A 6,701-nucleotide genomic window follows, 5' to 3' on the forward strand; every position below is an offset into this window, starting at 1 on the left:
GTTGATGGAATGAGGGAGGGTCGGGAGGCTCATGCAGAGCCCCCCATGCAGTGGGGGGCAGTGGGGGGCAGCAGGGATTGCCCCCCACCCAGCAGTACCCGGTGAGCTTTTTTTTTAACAGTGCCAGGAGCTGAGGCAGCCATTGCTGGGATGGGATAGGGGTAGGGAAAAGGCCTGAACTGGCTGATTCAGAGATTTGGAGAGTCAGCTACTGCCGAATTTCCAAACCAGAGTCAGCCAAATCAAATCAGGACAGTGATTCAAATCACCAAATCAAATCACTGTCCCCCAAATCAGCCAAATCTGAAGTGAATACTAGCTGCTTCACAAAGGCCTATTACATAACCTATTTTTGCTCCAGCAGAATTTTGCAGAATGAGCTATTGTGGGTAGTTTGAGTGAGCCTCCAGAATTGTGAATGCTGATTTGACTAGACTCCAGTTCCTTATCATTACTACAAAACAAGCAAAACAAAGCAATAGCGACTGTTGAAAATGCTCCTTTTTTGCAGACTTCCCTAGGTTTAGACCTCCAGGGTAAGGTCTTGCAGTCTGGCTTTCAACCCCAGCTGACTATTTCTACCCAATTTGATTCTCTGGAAGAGATGGATTTAAATTGAAAAGCTGACAGACCCTGGACTTAAGTTATTGCCACAATAACAATAATAACAACAATAATAACAATAATTTCCTAAATACTTTTCCATGAATGTTTGAAAGCAGTAGTTTTTCCTTTCGTCTAAAGATCAAAAACAAGAGCGATTTTAATTTTCTAAACTTGGACAACATTTGTGTTTCCACAATTTCTGTGGGAATGCAATCCACCCTTTCCCAATTTTATTAAAAACCACCTTCTTGGCTACAGTAGCTGCCACTTTCATTATGTCTCATGTATCTTGTTTTAGGAAGCAGGAGTCTGCCTATTTCATTTTAGGGATCAGGACTCTGTCATTGTGATGAATACACTTCAGAACTGTGTTTTTCCTTTGAGAATGCTTCAAGTTGTTTTCTTTCTCAACTTGGAAAGTCTAAGTGTTTCCAAATAATTAAATTAGTGTCCAATGGTAGCAATGCTTTTGTTGATATCAGTGTTGTGTGCTGTCCCAAAACAATATTGATGTATGGATAATTCAGTTGTGTTCTGAAAACCATTATGGCATCTGGAAAAGGTTATTTGGAAAAGGCATGTGGTAAATTATGGCTGCTGTTTAGTTCTTTACCTTCTGTGGAACATGTCTCCTGAGTTTTTACTGGAATGGGAATGCCTCAGATATGTATTTGGAAACAAAGCTGTAGGAAAACACTCATTATTAGGAGAATATAAAATATGTTAGGGAGAAGGGACCAAAATAACACCAATGTAAATGCCTGAGAGAGCATGAAAACATAAGGTAAATGTTCCATTTTAAACCATATATCTATATCTTAGTGGAAAGCAATTTGTTCATGGAGCAATTCAAGTTATCTTAAAGAAGCATTGATGAAAAACCTTTAACTGACTAATGGAGTTTAATACACCATTGAAAACTTAGGACTCTGCTTTCCAATTGAAGGAACTAGATTTTCCCTGAATAAAAGGAGCATGAATAGTACTTACACTTGCCTTGGTTCTGCTTAATAGTTTGCTAAAAAGGACTGACCAATGTACTGAATCCCACAGGCCTTCAGGAATGGTCTTATGTACACGGAAACTCCTGTTTTATGTAATGGGAAGTGTCTGTTTTGAGAGTGGTGCAAGTTCTTTCCTTACTGCTTACCGATGTTTGGAAGGTGTTGTCTCATTTGCATGATGCCTAGACTGGCGTTTGCCTGTCTCACTCCAACATTTTCCTGTGACGCTCAAGGAGGGAATTGCTGCAAGGCGAATAAGAGTGACCATATAGAAATGTTTTACTAATGTTTCCTTGCCTTGTCTTTACAGTACGCATGCTCCTGGTGGTATATACCTGAAAAGAGACAGCCACATTCCTTGTGTGTGAGACAGGAGGAAGGTTTTATAAGTGTGTGTATGATGCCAAGGCAAACAGAATGTTTTGTGTGCTACTTTGGCAGCTGGAAGGGGCTTGAGCTGTTTTTGAGGCATTTCAAATTTCTTCAGTTCCAATTTTTTTTGAAAGAGTGAATTTACAGCTTGTGAAAGATACTGAATGAACAGCCCTGGCTGAAGACCTCTCTTTATTCACTGTTGCCCTACACCTCCTGCAGTAACTCACATCAATGGGAACTGGGTATAAACATGTTATCATTAGGTATGTACCGAGTTACATTTTTATCCACCTAACCAGAGTTAGGTCAATCTAACTGCCCAATTGTGCAGGTGTTCAGAGAGCTTAATCCACTTAAAAAATGGTGTATTTGATCTAAGTTGGTGCACTAACTGGGTGCATCTACACAATGTGCTAAATGCAAAGTAGGATAATTCTACTGTATATTAGCATGTCACAGCAAATGCTACGCTATTGCGCTAATGCACAATAGAATTAGTCTACTGCACATTAGTGTCACTTAAAAGGTGTGTGCTGGTGCTACTGCTCAATAGCACTGGTTACTACGCATTTAGTTAGTACCCGTTACTACAGATACTAAACTTAATGCGCAGTAACCACAGTGCATTAATGCATGTGTAGATGTGATCACTGAGATCAAGATCAGATTAACCTGATCTAAGAAAGGGTTAACCTCATCTTTTGAATACCTGTACATGTTCACAGACCAGCCCTGAGGCTGGGAAAGCCCAGCCACTTACCCCAGCTTGCAGCTGTGCTATTCTCACTTCCCCTCCTCCCCCTGACACTGTGTAGGCTGTGTTCTGCCCCCTGATTCTTACCCCCTTGATTTAGCTCCCTTGCAGGCACACCAACCCTCACTTAACCCCACAGACCCACCAGCTCCACCGGATCCTGCCCACTATCCCCCTCCTCCCCAACGTGGACCTGCTAGCCTTCTCCAATCCCACCCACCCCTGTACCTGCCACTCCTGATCTTCCTGCATGTGACTTAAAGCCAGCCATGTGAACAAAAACTAAGTGCAGCAAAAAGCTGTACTTACTCTTTCTATCATTATAGTTACATTCTGCATTTATTTGTTGAACTGGTAGAAGACTCAGATCCAAAATGGAACTAAAACATGGCAATGTTGACCAGTCATGTGCCTAAAATGTAGGGGCCTGGTTCCAAGTATGGAATCCATAAAGACAAGTAAAAATAAAAGTTTGCTTGTTTTTAAAGGGAGAGATGGAGAGGATGTCTACAACATGTTCCTAGCACCCTCATAGAAAAACATAGTTGAGTATACTATAGCCATCTACTCCCTCTCCTATTCATGTGCCTTAGACCAAGTAATGCAGTAGAAAAGCTGCTCTGGGATGCCCCCCGCAAACTATTCTCAGGTATGCTGAAGGGAAGGTCTTGGGAGATGTGAAGAGTGGCAAAGAATTGGAGCACCAAACTGTGGCTATGTGCACTCCCTTTTGCTCCCCATCCTGTTATAGGCCTCCTCTGTGTATTGGGAAGTGGGTTAACAAAAAGCCATTTCAGCAGTTTTATGTGTTTTTTTGCAGTTCTCTTAGGCTCCTTTTTATTTCCACAGAATTGCATAAAGGATCAGGGCTCAGTTGAGTATATCTGTTTTCTTGATTACTGCATGAACATTTGTGGATGTCCCTTTCTGTGGCAGGGTGTCAGCACCATTGCTAAAAACTTCACAGTGGTCTGGTGACCTACTAGGTCTTCTCCTGCTGTGTGAAAATGCAGGGTGGTGATTTTCAGTGTTTTTGACCATGTGGAACATTTTAACTACTGCATAACACTTTGCACACTTAGCCTGTGCTCAGGAAACCAGCTCCAGGCTCCCCGTGGGTGCTAGCCCAGGGAACACCAAGCCAGGAGACAGCTGTCTCCTGGTCCTGGGGGCTGCCGGCTCCTGGGGCAGGGACAATGTCCTCCTGCAGCAGCAGCAGGGAGCTCCTGGCCAGGGATCCCTGATCAGGGGCACGGAGCTTGGAAAGAGCTGCAGAGGAGGAGCAGGTTTCAGTCCCCTGCTGAAATCCTCCTGTGGGACAGTTAGCAGGTAGCAGCTGCTAGTTGCCCCACTGGCAGATTGGGGCAGGAAATTGTGTCCTGCTCCACCCTTGCAGCTTTTTAAGCCCTGTGCCTCGATCACTAGATCAGGGCATGGGGCTGGGACCTGCCCCTGCCCATGACAATTCCCGAACATCCCCAGGCTATGTGAGGAAGTCTGCATGTGCAGCCTGGAGCTGGCTGGGGACTGCCCAAAACAGGACAGTCCCCAGCCACTCTTAGGCTGCACATGCTTCCCTGCGCAGTCTGGGACTGCTGGGAACTGTCCTGGGCAGGGGTGGGGAACTGTCTCAATGTAGGCAGCTCCCAGCCCCTGCTCTGTGTTTACAGTTGTGATTGCGGAGTGGGGGCTGGGAGCTTGTTCTCCCTCCAGCTCTGTGCATGCTGTTCCTCTCCTAGCTCAGTGCTCATGGCACTGGGTGGGGAACAAATGCCCCCCTCTATCCTGTTTCCCCACAGCTCCACTCAAGATCTCCTCACGGTCAGGGAAATATCTGCTTATTTCCCAGCCTGAGCCCTGCAGAAGACCCTGATCTCTAGGCTCGAGCCTTACGGTCACAGGCCTCAGACTGTGACCTTATCTCCCAGAAGCAGCTCCATGACCACGGGGTTGCTACTGGAAGATAAGCATCTCCTAGCCCCCAACTTCCCAATCATGATGGAAGATAAGGATCTCCCAGCCCCTGCTCTGTGATTGTGATCTGGGAGCAGGGGGCTGGGCACTCCCTGCTGCTGGGACAGGGAGTCGTAGTCCCTGCCCAGGCTCCTTTGGATGGCTGACCAGGAGCAGATTTGGCTCCCAGCCAGGTGTCTACACAAGTGCTACGGTGCTGATGCCATTGTTGGTAGCAAATTTACACAGGATTAGGGAGATTTACTGTGATGTAAGCACGTACATCCATGTGTTTACTTCCCATTAAACTATGTTAATTCACCATTAAGTGCCTCATGTAGATGCGCCCACAGAGCAGTGAGCTATGCTGTCTGGCACCATGGAAAAATTCAGGGTAAGAGACTCCGATTTCACATGTATCCACCCTTGTGACCCCCTGAAGTGTCCAGAGGTCTGAAGAGCACCACTTTACAACTACTGCTATAGGTCACAGCCAGGAATAGGGGAGAATTGCTTCTAGTTCCAAACACGTTTCCAGCAAGGTACTGATGATGGGGATGAGGAAATTCCTCCTCAGGACTTAAGCAATGTCCTATTCTTCTCCTCCTGTTCTCTGAAGGCAGGGTATGAAAAGATATGAGGAAATACTGTGGCAAAGAGGGAATTTTTTAATGGTGGAACATTAAAGGTCTGGTGGATCCAGGTTCTTTCCAGCCTTGATTATCCCTTTCATCACTGCTCCCTTTAGTTATGCTCCTATAACTTCTGGGAGTTGGGAACTAGTAAGAGCTATTTGGCAAGAAGGCTACATTTTTAAAGGTATTGGCATTTCTGAAAATCTTGGTGGGCACCCATCCTTCATCACTGGCCACCTCTAAATAAATACCTGAAACATTTTGACCCTCAGCTTCTTACTCCCCACACATATAAGCTTGGTGAAACTAGAACACTAACTCCACACCCACATCAACCTGGTGAAACTAGAATGCTAACAATCCAGCCCTCACCAGTTCTGGTGCCAGTGAAGGAAAGCTAATAAAATATTTCCTCTATTTCCTCCTTCCTTCTAATCAAAGCATTGCCCTGTGCTTTTTGCAATCCTTTTCTTGAGCGAGGTACACAAAAATAACTGCATGCCATTCTACCACAGGAGGAAAGATGTCTGGGAGTGTGTCACTGGATTGCAGACAGGTAGAAGAGCCAGAATGTTTGTCATTAGACAACCCTTGGGCATACTCTTGCCAGCACCCTGAGACACACTGCAGTCACAGAAACATGCTATACTAGCCTGTGTGGAGTTTTGTGCTGCTATGAGACCTAAAGTACTAGGATCAAAACTAACCTGGGTAATCAGCACTGCACTGCAGTGATTACTATTGGCAAGTGAAGGTGCCTGCTTTTAATACTAGCTCCTTTACTAACTTCAGAAAGCAATTCAGCATTTTCTGTATTGCACTGTGCCCCAGCCATGTTTAATACACTTAAATAAACTCCTTGTCCCATCAGAAGTAATGACACTCAGGTTATAGCTTCAGTGAAAGGGGGGAAAAGGAAGAGAAAAAGGAAGAATACAAGCTTAGCAGCCATGACTGCAATTCTAAAATTGAAATCAGTTACTTATGTGTGTGGTAACCCAAATGATGGGTGGATTAACTTTCATAGTACCATAATTATATCTCCTTTCAGAATTAGGGCCAAGGATAAGTCAGACACTGCACAACAAAGTACGTCTCCAGTAGCCTATTTGACCTTCATTTATCAAAATACTTTCCAGTTGCTTTGCATTTTGGTTACAGCATGAGTGTTTCTAGGTTCTAATCCACTCCTATTGTCTGTTCAGTTCTTTTTGCTTAGTTATCTATAAAATACTCACCTATGTTACAGATTGACTATGGCATATAGGCAAAATTACTTAGGCCAAGTTAAAGCTCCTAAAAGCTGTAGTCTGGTATCTAATTATGTGGCCTTGTTTTCTAAGATGTCTAGCACCCAATATCTAGCTTCTTGTA

Source organism: Crocodylus porosus, unplaced genomic scaffold, assembly GCF_001723895.1.
Source record: "Crocodylus porosus isolate Cpor-Errol unplaced genomic scaffold, CroPor_comp1, whole genome shotgun sequence".
Lineage (NCBI taxonomy): Eukaryota > Metazoa > Chordata > Crocodylia > Crocodylidae > Crocodylus > Crocodylus porosus.